This window comes from Aedes albopictus, chromosome 2 (genome assembly GCF_035046485.1).
Source record: "Aedes albopictus strain Foshan chromosome 2, AalbF5, whole genome shotgun sequence".
Lineage (NCBI taxonomy): Eukaryota > Metazoa > Arthropoda > Insecta > Diptera > Culicidae > Aedes > Aedes albopictus.
This window is the reverse complement of record NC_085137.1, coordinates 317,103,309-317,117,667: the sequence shown is the minus strand read 5'-3', so window position 1 is coordinate 317,117,667 and position 14,359 is coordinate 317,103,309.

Below are 14,359 nucleotides of genomic sequence, written 5' to 3'. Positions count from 1 at the left end.
GAGAGGAATTCGCTTTTGCGCGGTAGTGATTCTGGGTGTAAGAAATGCGTTTAATAGCGCCAGCTGGTCTGCTATTGCCGATGCGCTCTTGCGTCTGGGGATACCGATTCTGAAAGTACCTTCCGAGAATCTTGTACAGGTATACCTGTACAAGATTCTCGGAAGGTACTTTCAGAATTGTGTACTAGTCTACGACACGGAGGTGGGTCGGAAGTGCTTTCACATAACCTCAGGAGTCCCACAAGGTTCCATCTTGGATCCGGTGTTATGGAATGTCATGTACGACGAGGTGTTGAGGTTAGAGTACCCAGTGGGAGTGGTGATTGTTGGATTTGCCGACGACATTACGCTCGAAGTCTACGGTGAATCGATTGAGGAGGTAAAGTTGACTACCAACCATTCAATCAAGGTTGTGGAGGTGTGGATGCGGTCCAGGAAACTGGAGCGCAAGACAGAGGTGACGGTTGTTAACAACCTGAAGTCGGAGCAGCAGACGGAGATCAGTGTTGGAGAGTGCACTATCCTATCAAAGCGCTCCGTCAAACACTTGGGCGTGATGATCGACGATAAGCTTACCTTCGGCAGCCACGTCGATTATGCCTGTAAAAGAGCCTCCACAGCTATTGCGGCACTGTCCCGGATGATGTCCAATAGCTCTGCGGTGTACGCCAGTAAGCGCAAGCTTCTGGCTAGTGTTGCTACGTCCATACTTAGGTATGGCGGCCCGGCGTGGGGCACCGCGCAAAGTACTAAATGCTACCGACGGAAGCTGGAAAGTTGTTACGTTACATTATTCCGTTAGGCAAAAGATACAGTTAGGCTAAATTAAGTGTAAACAAAAAACCATGCTAGGAACAAATCCTTATATGTAATGTGCTTCGCGAATCGCTTGTCGAACACCCCTGCGAGGAATCTGCAACGCAACCGAGGGTTAGCAATGCAACACACCACAGTCGAACCACCATATACCAACACATATACCTGGGCGACAGACGAGGTTGAGGCATCGTGAGAAGAAAGCAAGTGTGACATGATCGCAAACATACAATCGAACGTGCGAGCAGATGAGACACACGACAACGGGCACACCAGCACGATCACATCGACGCCGCGACAAGCACGATCGGGCACGGTGAGGGAAAGTAGTCCTCGGCTCTAGCGGTCCCTACTGATCGGTCGCGCGTGTCAGAAGCCAAGAGTTGAGCCGGAGAGAACAGTGTTGTTTGTCGGTGAACCGCACCCTAATTTGATCGTTGTCAGTTGGCCGGATTGGGAACGTACCTTAAGAGTGTCATCCTGCCGGAATCGCATACGGTTCGATTATCGGGAAGTCAGCGTTACACACAGCATCGAGTCCCGAAGCATCTCGGCAAGGAATCAATCTGCGCAGCCAAGTGGAAAAGCAACGTTATCCCATCCCAAACTAAACGGTGGAGCGGTAGACAACATCCTTGGTGCTCCGGCCAGCTCGCAAGTGCGATCCCCGACACAATAGCGATAGTAGGAGACGACCAAAACCGTTCGTCGAGGAATCATTGGAAGCACGTGAGAAACCTCACCAGGTCGGCGAAGCAGCCGTCGGAGTCGAGGGTGTGAATAGGATCACGCACACACAAAAACCCCACACTGGGGTTTTTTTTATTGCAGCACTGACTGTTGCACGACACGATCGGGTGCAGAACGACCGAGCAACCGAGCGCACTTGTCACGCTGTCGGAGGAGGCGCAGCTAGGAACGTGACGAACAAAAGTGCAGCGGTGAAAACGTGACGAAACATTGATCAGTCGGGGACCGAATCGGATTCGGGTTTGAAGCAGCGTAGGAAGCAAGTTCGCGGTACAGCAGCAACCGCAAGGCCAGGCGACAAGCCAGTCATCTGGTGAACCAACGATTTGCCCAGCACGGCGCACCGGAGAGATTTGGCGTGAGGCTGCATCAGAGTGAACAACGCTGGCGAGAACACTCGTCGGAGGCAACCATCCGTTGACGGTGGAGGCCCCGTGGATCGACGCGACAAGGTGCGCCACTTGGCACGGTGATGTGCAGACTCGAGGGTTGCAGGACAGTGACACCGTCTAGAGGGGGTCCGTGAGTACGAAATAGACATTAGAATTAAGCGATGTGCATGCACAATGCCTGTGGATAGGAGTCAGCCCAATAGGGGTTCATGTTATGTAAGAAGGTGTCAATAAAAACGATGTAACGTATTTGGAATTCGGTTTTGTGCGCATTATCCATTCGAATTACCAGGACTAGCCGAGGCTTGCCCACTCCCTCGACAAAGTTCTCTACACTGGCGCCCAACTGAATACCCCACACATTACCAGTAAGATTATTAGCGGCTAATTTAAGAGATTTGTGGATAATTTTGCTCACGTCTATTTTGAGCTTTATAGTTGGTTTGGATCAAGGTTTGGAAAGCTAGTTAAGATGGATTTGACGCAATTGAGCAATGAAGAGATTGACTACGAACTTGCCCTTCGCTTTGTTGTCAATCTCGGGCCTATGACACACAGAAACAAGGTTCTAAAGTTGAAAGAACTCACGGCTCAAGAAGATGCACTACAAACAGTTCATCAAAACTCGGAACATGTAATGTGTTCAACATCAAATATCGAGACCTGTCAAGCAAGCATTGGGGAGTTACGCAAATTGGTAGACGAGGCTATCCAGATAAAAGACCCGGTAGCCATAAGCCAGTTACGTTCGCGTCTTATTCACTACGACCGTAGGTTGGAAATCATCCAACCTCTCGCGCCCTTTATTAGTGTCAAAGAAACATTATGTTCACTTGTGAAGGTGTTAATCAGTGAAGCAGACAGTGCATTAGCAAGGATCGGACGACGTGGTAATCGCAGTGAAAGCGCAGTGAACAGTATAGTTCCGCCAAGAGAAGCAACAGACATAGTTAACAACACCACCGGTTCACCGCATTCTAGAGAGAAGACATCACAGGTCAACATCAGTGAAGTCTACGCACGGTCGGGAGCCGCTGGATTTGCTGCAGACTCTCAGCAACGACATCGAAGCAATCCTCCGGAGGACAACCACAATTTCGGTGCGCGCTCACCACACAGGTCCGCACGGATTGACGAGGCTGCACACATCGAAAGTGGTCCACTTCTAGGGAACACACAAGCTGCAGGGGACATCAACCAAGCTCTACACAACAGCAGCATCAGGGAAGACTACGAACCTCATCTCACAGCGACAAGTTCGCCATTGGGAGGCGGTCGCGCAAGAGGACTGACACTGAGGAATCCGCAAGAGCTACGTTTCAACAGCAATGTTAGAGGAAGGGGAAGAGCAGTCTCCCTACAACCAGGAGGAGCGCAGTTTGACTATAACGACACCCCATCGGACGTTGACAACAATGAAATGGTGTTTAGAAACATCATTACCAACAACGCCAGCCTATACGCAGATCTGCTAGAACGCCTTACACGCAGAGAACTGACAGTGCATCGACCACCAGTAGCCTCAGAACGTGTGGATGATCGGCGAATGTTAAAAGCAGTTCACAATTGGCCGTTCAAATTCCGAGGAGAGAAGGACACAACTTCGCTGAACATCTTCTTAGATCGGGTGGAAACGTTCGCCAAATCAGAGGGAATGAATGATGCAACGCTGCTGTCTTCAATCAAACATCTTCTGCAGGATGACGCCTTGGACTGGTACGCTCGGGCCATGTCGCAAAGATCATTGTACTCGTGGCAAGCGTTCAAGTCAGAGATCAGAAGAGAGTTTCTTCCTAGTGGTTATGCCCAAATACTCCGATTAGAAGCCAGCTTTCGGTTTCAGGGACAAAGTGAATCGTTCGCCAAATACTACCGGGATATTGCAGCACTCTTTCGTTTCATTTCGCCACCGATGACGGAAGAGGAAAAGTTTTTCATAGTCAAGAAAAACATGAATGCGGATTATGCAGCAATAGTTACAGCGGTACGCCCAGCTGATCTGAGAGAAATGGTCGAGGTTTGTACAAGCTATGACGAAACGAGAATGTTGCTTAGCAGGCAGCGCAGAATTCCGGTACCACACAACGCTCTGCTTGAACCGAGTTTTGCCACTCCGGCAAGTGCGTCGAAACCATTTCAGCCAACTCAACCGTCCAGGTATCCAAGGGTGAACACAGTGGAGATGGCGGGTCGAAAGGAAGACGCACACAACACGGGAGTCTTGGAAGAGTTCGAGGAAGACGAAGGAGAATGGCAGAACAAGATGGAACAGCTACAGCAACAGGTGAACGCATTGAAGGGGCAGTTTGAACGGAAGCAATCAAAACAGGGTTTCTTGTCTCAAAGCCAAGCTCGCGCATCCTTATCGCAACAAACAGCACCACTTCAACAACACTCCCAGGCCCAAACAAATCAATCACATCAAAGGTGGCAATCGGGAAGACAACACGAGGTATGGAACCAAGAGAGATCACGACCGCAGTCGGTACAAGCTCCGCAACCGGCGCCGGTACTCTTATCCAATTCCTACAACCAGCAGCCACAGCATGTATGGCAGTCAGAGCAACATCCACCAGGATGGCACCAACAACGGCCCGCTTCAAATCAAAGTTTCCCTTCCACGTTCCAGAGCGGCTTACAGAACCAAGCCAGCAACATCGCCCGTCCGGTTATGATCTGTTGGAATTGCGACGAGGAGGGACATCGATTTATGGATTGTCCGAAGCCACAAGCCATATTGTTTTGTTATCGCTGTGGCAGAAAAGGGTTTTCCCTGCGTAGCTGCTTCACATGTAGAACAGACGCGGGAAACCTGCAAGCGGGGAATCAGCACCCGAGGGAATGACTTCTCCGCATCAATCAATGGAACCCTCAGAAGTACCCGACACATTAAATCTAGACACAGTCATCATAAACCCCGGAGTTGACAACAGGCCACACGCAGTCATCAACGTGCTCGGACGCGAACTCACCGCTCTTCTGGACAGCGGCGCAAACTGCTCCTTGCTAGGTGGAAACAGCACGAAGATGATAGAGGAGCTAGGACTACGCAAGGAACCGGTGAAAGGCGGCATTAAGACAGCAGATGGAACGCGACACGATATCAGCAACTACGTCAGGTTACCAATAGCGTACAATAACAGGCACGAAACATTGCCAACTTTGTTAGTTCCTTCGATCCCGGATTGTGTTATACTGGGCATGGACTTCTGGAACAAGTTCGGTGTTAAGCCGATCTGCTGTTCGATGCAAGCAACAACAAACGAAGAGGAAGAGCAGGAGTCAGCGTTGGAACCAATGAAAGAGCTGTCGCCGGAAGAGCAAAGGTTGCTGAACGAAGTAGTAGCACGGTTTCCAAAAGCAAGCAATGGCACGTTGGGCAGAACAAATATTTACGAGCACCGGATCGATGTTGGAAACGCGATTCCGAAAAAACAAAGATACTACCCGATGTCACAATACGTACTGCAAGAAGTCTACAAGGAAACAGATAGAATGATCGCATTGGACGTGATTGAGGAGGCCGTGTTCTCACCTTGGAATAATCCCCTAGTCGCGGTAAAGAAGAAAACGGGCCAATACCGCGTTTGTTTGGACGCACGACATTTGAACTCTGTCAGCGTTAACGAAGGCTACCCAATTCCACAAATCTCGTCAATCATTGGAAATTTGGGTGGCTGTGCCTACATATCAACCATTGACCTGAAGGACGCATTTTGGCAGTTACCGTTGCACCCATCATCGAGACCTCTAACAGCGTTCACAGTGCCATCACGAGGGCATTTCCAATTTAAAGTCGTGCCGTTTGGATTATGCACCGCAAGTCAGGCACTTGCCAGGGTGATGACACACCTGTTCGCCGACATGGAGCCCTTTGTATTTCACTATCTCGATGACATTGTAATCTGTTCTCGGACGTTCGAAGAGCACCTGAAGGTACTAGAGGAAGTAGCTCGCAGACTACGGGCTGCGAATCTCACGATTTCGGCTGAAAAGTCAAAATTCTGTAGAAAGGAAATCAAGTATCTTGGCTACGTGCTGAACGAGAAAGGATGGCAAGTTGATAGAGAAAAGGTGGAGTGCATCGTAAATTTCCCGGTGCCAGAATGTCGAAAGGACGTGCAACGCTTCATAGGAGTTTGTAATTGGTACCGACGCTTCATATCTGACTTTGCAGACATTGCAGCTCCGCTCACAGAACTCACAAAAACTAAAACCAGATTCCGCTGGACGAGGCAAGCAGAGGAAGCGTTTCTGAAGTTAAAATCGATGTTAGTTTCGGCACCGGTTCTCATTACACCGGACTACACTAAACAGTTCAGCATAGCGTGTGACGCGAGCGACGTGGCCATCGGAGCAGTGTTAACCCAAGAGGTAGAAGGGGCGGAGCATCCGGTTTGCTATTTCTCACAGAAATTGTCGTCATCGGAGCGGAAGTATTCAGTAACCGAGAGGGAATGCCTCGCAGTTATAAGAGCGATTGAGAAATTCCGAGGATATGTAGAAGGGGTGAGGTTTACGGTCTACTGCGATCACGCGGCGTTGAGCTATCTAAAATCTCTCAAAAACCCGACAGCTCTCATGAGTCGCTGGTTGCTGCGGTTAAATGCCTTCGATTTTGAGATGCGCTCTCGAGGATTGTGCACACGGCAACGTTCTCGCTGGGGGATACAACGGATGCGTGGTTCAAGGAAATGACAGAACGGGTGAAAAAGAAGCCGGATTCCTTCCCGGAATTTCGAGTGGTAAATAACGAGCTTTATAAAAACTGTCGCATCAAGGACGAAATGGGTTCACTCATTCACCGATGGAAAAAGGTAGTACCACAAGAACAGCGCAAGGAGATAATGCAACGATATCACGACGCTCCATCGGCGGCGCATCTCGGGAAATACAAGACGCTACAGAAAATAAAAGCGAACTTCTACTGGCCAAAAATGCAGGAGGACATTCACCACTACGTGAGAAATTGCGACACTTGCAAGGCCAGTAAGACTCCAAGTTCCACGCTGATGCCACAAATGGGAGCGAGAAAACCGGCGAAACTTCCATGGGAGCTGATCTCCATAGACTTCGTTGGTCCGTTTACTCGATCGAAACAAGGAAACACGGTGATGTTGGTGGTGGTAGATTGGGTTACGAAATACGTGGTTGTGCGTGCGATGCGCACCGCGGACGCTACCAGAACCGTGGAATTCCTGGAAAACGAGGTATTTTTAAAGTACTCCTATCCACGCATTATCCTTTCGGACAATGGTAAACAGTTCCAGTCAGTAGTTTTCCGATCGATGCTGACACGCCACAACATACGCCACATGAAGACCTCATTCTATTGCCCAATGGTCAACAACGCGGAGCGAGTAAATAGAGTCCTAATCACCTGCATAAGAGCGTTGATCGACGATGACCATCGTAACTGGGATGAAAACATCCCATCCATCCTAGCAGCCATCAACAGCGCGAAGCATGAATCGACAGGAGTGAGTCCTCACCTCGCGAACTTCGGCCGAGATTTGGTGCTGCATACCGACCTGTATCAATTGCAAGATTTAAACGTAGTAGGAGACGTGAAAAAAGTGCAAGATCGGAGGCTGTCCGGAATCAGAAGAATCCAGGAGTTCATCGTAAAGCGTATCGAAGACAACCAAGAAAAGTCTAAGCAGCGGTATGATCTGCGGAAGCGAACAGTCAACTTCAAAGAAGGAGACGTAGTCTGGCGCCGCAAATTTGAGATTTCGTCAAAGGCTGATCACATCAACCGAAAGTTGAACCCTAAATTTGCTCCAGCTGTCATCAGAAAGGTACTAGGAAAAAATATCTATGAATTGGAAGATGTGATTACCGGAAAAAGGGGCCAGTATCACGCAAAAGACATAAAAACGGATTAAGAAATACAGCTATGTCCACAGGCAGAGCCTGTCAACAATGAGCAATGCTCCAGAAATCCGTCGCCAACGGAACAAATGGCAAAAGTCAGGTGTGATGAGCAAAAACTTGTATAAACTACCTCTCCACCTAGACCAGACCTAGCTATGAAGGCAACCTCAGGTTGTGGACCATCGTTCTCCTACGCGAGATTTTGAAAAACGTTCAACGGAATCTTCCAAGACATCGACAACGCCGACCTCCGGTAAGGAAGTCTCGAACTCAAACGACATTGAGGAACACTCCGAGCATCAAAATTCGAAAGACACTGATTCAGCAGCCTACGTCAGGCAAGGGAGACTGGGACCCTGAAAGCAATTGTGAGTAAGGAGGCTCCAGATGCCAGACACCCGAAGGACATGCACTGTTGGACCAGAACAGCAAACGTAGGCAGAAACAGCGGATCAAACCTTCCTATCGCGCCAGGGAATGAACTGCACGCCATTCTTGAATCAGGAAAACCCCGTCTTGTGAATCTTAAGAGAGCGGTAGACAACGCTTTACTTAGTACGACAGATCGTCTTCTGAATAGGAGGAGCTGAGGCCTCGGGTCGAGGGCCCAACAAGCCGGGTCGGCGGCGGTCGCAGCTTACGGCCACTATTCGGTGCAAGGGAGTATCGACTGTGCAGTGCTAAGGGTAGAGAAAAGAAAGGAGACAATACCGGTTTCCGGGGAGGCATTTCGTCACCGCAAGAAAGACGTAGAAACTCCAGAAACTGAATCCAGACAACAACAAAGGACAAACAAAGCCGCTTATCACGTGCAAGGCAGATCAGAACCGGAAAACCAAAGCGAAGACTTCAAAGACCGAATTGCAACACTTAGATGCACCCAATTAACACTTATGTGGCCAGCAGGGTACCCGGGTACCTTTTTCAATTTCAAATCTCGATATTTTAATGGTTGTTGAGACTAGGATGTTGGAACTCTGTTAGATCTTAGAACTCGTGAATATACATCTATTAATGGGGTTGTCCGAATTTTAAAGTGAGGAGGGGCAGGGGGAAGGGCTCCTGCATTTTTTTATTACGTGGAAGGCCGGCAGGGTACCCAGGTACCCACGTAATTGAAATAATCATATCTCCGTCAATTTTTCATAGATTTTGGAAATTTTTAGCTCATTCAACTCAGAAACTCATCATCTATCGGGAAAATATTTGGTTAGACCGATCTAATCACCGTGGTTTTCGGAAAATCCATATTTTTGGGAGCATGTCCTTATACCATATTGAAACCCACATTGTTAAGGCTAGGATATCTTAAAGTGTTTATGGTCAACCATGGCCCCACGAGAAGCGTGTTCCGAAATCACAGTTTCAAAGTCAACACGTTTTATGATTCCAGGCCAGTCAGATACAATATGCCAAAGCAATATTACGATGCTTGGTACCGAAATTGCTACTAACCTACCGAAAATCCCGTATATTGTATTGTATAAAAACATGGATGACAAAGACCGCCAGCTAAGAGTTGTGTGCTTAGCTGGTAGTGCAGCCTGGGCACTGTTGTCCTTCTGACTTCAGCTAGATTGAGGAGGTACGATCCGAGTGTCTGTTCACCAAGGAGGTGCGGCTCAAACAGCGTCTGTTCTGGCATCCAGCGGCTGAGTAAGAAACGCTGCACCACGCCCAGCTAGATCCAAGGTGGTAGCCCCATCAGCGTGGTCGTCCCAGTGTTGGTTGGGACGTTAAACAGAACTGGCACGATGGCCCTCCGGCGAGACAGGAGTGTTGGCGTAGGCCCAATAAGCCACCCGTAAAAATCCCCATTGCGAATAACATAGGAGAAAATACGACTCGATACAATCGGCAAAGACCCACGCGACGAAATAAGGACTACGATTGGAAACTTGGAACATGGAATTGCAAGTCACTAGGTTTCGCAGGATGTGACAGGATAATCTACGACGAACTACATCCCCGCAACTTCGACATCGTGGCGTTGCAGGAACTTTGTTGGACTGGACAGAAAGTGTGGAAAAGCGGGCATCGAGCGGCTACCTTCTACCAAAGCTGTGGCACCACCAATGAACTGGGAACAGGATTTATAGTGTTGGGCAAGATGCGACAACGTGTGATCGGGTGGCAGCCGATCAACGCAAGGATGTGCATGTTGAGAGTTAAGGGCCGTTTCTTCAACTACAGCATCATTAACGTCCACTGCCCACACGAAGGGAGACCCGATGACGAGAAAGAAGCGTTCTACGCGCAGTTAGAGCAAACATACGATGGTTGCTCGCCGCGTGACGTGAAAATCGTTGTCGGCGACATGAACGCGCAGGTAGGAAGGGAGGAAATGTACAGACCGGTAATCGGGCGAAACAGCCTGCACGCCGTATCGAATGATAACGGCCAGCGATGCGTAAACTTTGCAGCCTCCCGTGGAATGGTAGTCCGAAGCACCTTCTTCCCCCGCAAAGATATCCACAAAGCCACCTGGAGATCACCCGACCATCAAACAGAAAACCAAATCGACCACGTTCTAATCGACGGTAAATTCTTCTCAGATATAACCAACGTCCGCACATACCGCAGTGCGAATATAGATTCGGATCACTACTTAGTCGCTGTATGCATGCGCTCAAAACTTTCGACAGTTATCACCACGCGTCGAAGTCGAACGCCGCGGCTCAACATCGAGCAACTTCGTAACGTAGAAGTGGCTCAAGACTACGCGCAGCAGTTAGCAGTGGCCCTACCAACGGAAGAGCAGCTTGGCGCAGCTACACTTGAAGATGGCTGGAGGGACATCCGATCCGCCATAGGTAGTACCTCGGCTACAGCACTAGGCTTCGCGACTCCGAATCACAGAAACGACTGGTACGACGGCGAATGTGAACAGTTGAAAAACGAGAAGAATGCAGCATGGGCGAGAATGCTGCAACACCGTACGAGAGCGAATGAGGCACGTTACAAACAGGCGCGGAACAGGCAGAACTCAGTCTTCCGGATGAAGAAGCGCCAGCAGGAAGAACGAGATCGCGAAGCGATGGAAGAGCTGTACCGCGCTAAGGACACACGAAAGTTCTACGAGAAGCTGAACCGCTCGCGCAGAGGCTTTGTGCCACAAGCCGACATGTGCCGAGATAATCACGGGAATATTCTCACGAGCGAGCGTGAGGTGGTCGAGAGGTGGCGGCAGCATTACGATGAGCACCTCAATGGCGACGTTGCAAGTACCGAAGGTGGCGTGGTAACAGATCTAGGAGTATGTGCACAGGACGAAAGACTTCCGGCCCCTGACCTTCAAGAGATTGAGGAGGAGGTTGGCCGGTTGAAAAACAACAAAGCCGCTGGAGCAGATCAACTACCAAGCGAGCTTCTAAAATACGGTGGAGAAGCACTGGTGAGAGCACTACACTGGGTCATTACCAAGATTTGGGAGGAGGAAGTATTACCGGAGGAATGGATGGAAGGTATCGTTTGTCCCATCTACAAAAAGGGCGACAAGTTGGATTGCGGGAACTACCGCGCGATCACACTACTGAGCGCTGCCTACAAGATACTCTCTCAAATTTTATGCCGCCGTCTATCACCGATTGCAAGAGAGTTCGTGGGGCAATATCAGGCTGGATTTATGGGTGAACGCGCTACAACGGACCAGATGTTCGCCATCCGCCAGGTGTTGCAGAAATGCCGCGAATACAACGTGCCCACACATCACTTGTTCATCGATTTCAAATCGGCGTATGATACAATCGATCGAGAACAGCTATGGCAGATTATGCACGAATACGGATTCCCGGATAAACTGATACGGTTGATCAAGGCGACGATGGATCGAGTGATGTGCGTAGTTCGAGTATCAGGGACACTCTCGAGTCCCTTCGAATCTCGCAGAGGGTTACGGCAAGGTGATGGTCTTTCGTGCTTGCTGTTCAACATTGCTTTGGAGGGTGTAATACGAAGAGCGGGGATAAACACGAGTGGGACGATTTTCACGAAGTCCGTTCAGCTGCTTGGTTTCGCCGATGATATTGATATTATTGCTCGTAAATTTGAGACGATGGCGGAAACGTACATCCGACTAAAGAGTGAAGCCAGGCGAATCGGATTAGTCATTAATGTGTCGAAGACAAAGTACATGATGGCAAAGGGCTCCAGGGAGGAATCACCGCGCCCGCCACCCCGAATTCATATCGACGGTGATGAAATCGAGGCGGTTGAAGAATTCGTGTACTTGGGCTCACTGGTGACCGACGACAACGACACCAGCAGAGAAATTCAGAGGCGCATTGTGGCAGGAAATCGTGCCTACTTTGGACTCCGCAGAACTCTACGATCGAATAAAGTTCGCCGTAACACGAAGTTAACCATCTACAAAACGTTGATTAGACCGGTCGTCCTCTATGGGCACGAAACATGGACCCTACGTGCAGAGGACCAACGCGCCCTTGGAGTTTTCGAACGGAAGGTGTTGCGTACCATCTACGGCGGAGTGCAGATGGAAGACGGGACGTGGAGAAGGCGAATGAACCACGAGCTGCATAAGCTGCTGGGAGAACCAACCATCGTCCATACCGCGAAAATCGGGAGGCTACGGTGGGCGGGTCACGTCATCAGGATGTCGGATAGCAACCCGACTAAAATGGTTCTCGAGAGTCATCCGACCGGTACAAGAAGACGTGGAGCGCAGCGAGCTAGGTGGGTCGACCAAGTAGAGGACGATCTGCGGACCCTACGCAGAGTGCGGAACTGGAGACAAACAGCCATGGACCGAGTGGAATGGAGGCGGCTACTATGTACAGCAGAGGCCACCCCGGCCTTAGCCTGACCGGTAAGGTAAGTATAAAAACATGGATCCGTAAATCCGGATTTTCCGGTACCCATGGTGATCGGACCGGTCCAACCAAATACGATCTCGATAGATAATGAGTTTCTGAGTTGAATGAGGCAAAAACTTTTAAAATCGGTGGAAAAATCGCTGAGATATGATCATTTCCATTTCGTGGGTACCCGGGTACCCTGCCGGCCTTCTACAGGTGTTTTTTTTGCTGGCCACACTACGGTTAAACCGCCCACTTCAAACGAGGGAGTTTGGAACTCGGATGCGTCAGGGGGAGACTCCGGCGGAAGTGCATCGAAACGACAAGACGACCAAATGACGAAACGACATCGTCAGCATTCCAATATAGCAACTACAAAACCGATCCGTATCAGTTGTCTTTAGGGGGTCGTCATGAAATTCCACCTGAAAGTAACGCGACCGGGGGCGCGGTAAAGCTCCTTACATGGGCTCATGGCGATTCTAGGGGAGCAAATGCCTCTTGTCCCTAGGCCAGACAACCAGATACAGCCAACCAAATTATTCCACTTGCATATAGCTTCTCGTTTTATGTTTAATCCACTTAGTTTAGCAAAGTAACTAAGTAGGATTAAGTTGAATGTTTGCCAGAGCGGTAAATAGTTGAGAGAAGCAGGATCAGTCAGAGTCAATTTGCCAGAATTTAGCTGGTAGACTGCCAAATTTTCCAGGACTCGCTGGTAGTTTTCGTTTGTGGATTTGTGGTGGATTTGTTAGGTAATGCATCGCAATAGATATTAAGAATCAAATCTAGAGCTCGACTCTAGGGTTTTGAGGGCAGGATCCGACTCTGACCGACTTCCTAAAGGAAGTTGAAGAGTTTTTCATGAGCGCATTATTCATCGCTCATGAAAAACTCTGCCGCTTTGGTAAAGTTGTGTTACGTTACATTATTCCGTTAGGCAAAAGATACAGTTAGGCTAAATTAAGTGTAAACAAAAAACCATGCTAGGAACAAATCCTTATATGTAATGTGCTTCGCGAATCGCTTGTCGAACACCCCTGCGAGGAATCTGCAACGCAACCGAGGGTTAGCAATGCAACACACCACAGTCGAACCACCATATACCAACACATATACCTGGGCGACAGACGAGGTTGAGGCATCGTGAGAAGAAAGCAAGTGTGACATGATCGCAAACATACAATCGAACGTGCGAGCAGATGAGACACACGACAACGGGCACACCAGCACGATCACATCGACGCCGCGACAAGCACGATCGGGCACGGTGAGGGAAAGTAGTCCTCGGCTCTAGCGGTCCCTACTGATCGGTCGCGCGTGTCAGAAGCCAAGAGTTGAGCCGGAGAGAACAGTGTTGTTTGTCGGTGAACCGCACCCTAATTTGATCGTTGTCAGTTGGCCGGATTGGGAACGTACCTTAAGAGTGTCATCCTGCCGGAATCGCATACGGTTCGATTATCGGGAAGTCAGCGTTACACACAGCATCGAGTCCCGAAGCATCTCGGCAAGGAATCAATCTGCGCAGCCAAGTGGAAAAGCAACGTTATCCCATCCCAAACTAAACGGTGGAGCGGTAGACAACATCCTTGGTGCTCCGGCCAGCTCGCAAGTGCGATCCCCGACACAATAGCGATAGTAGGAGACGACCAAAACCGTTCGTCGAGGAATCATTGGAAGCACGTGAGAAACCTCACCAGGTCGGCGAAG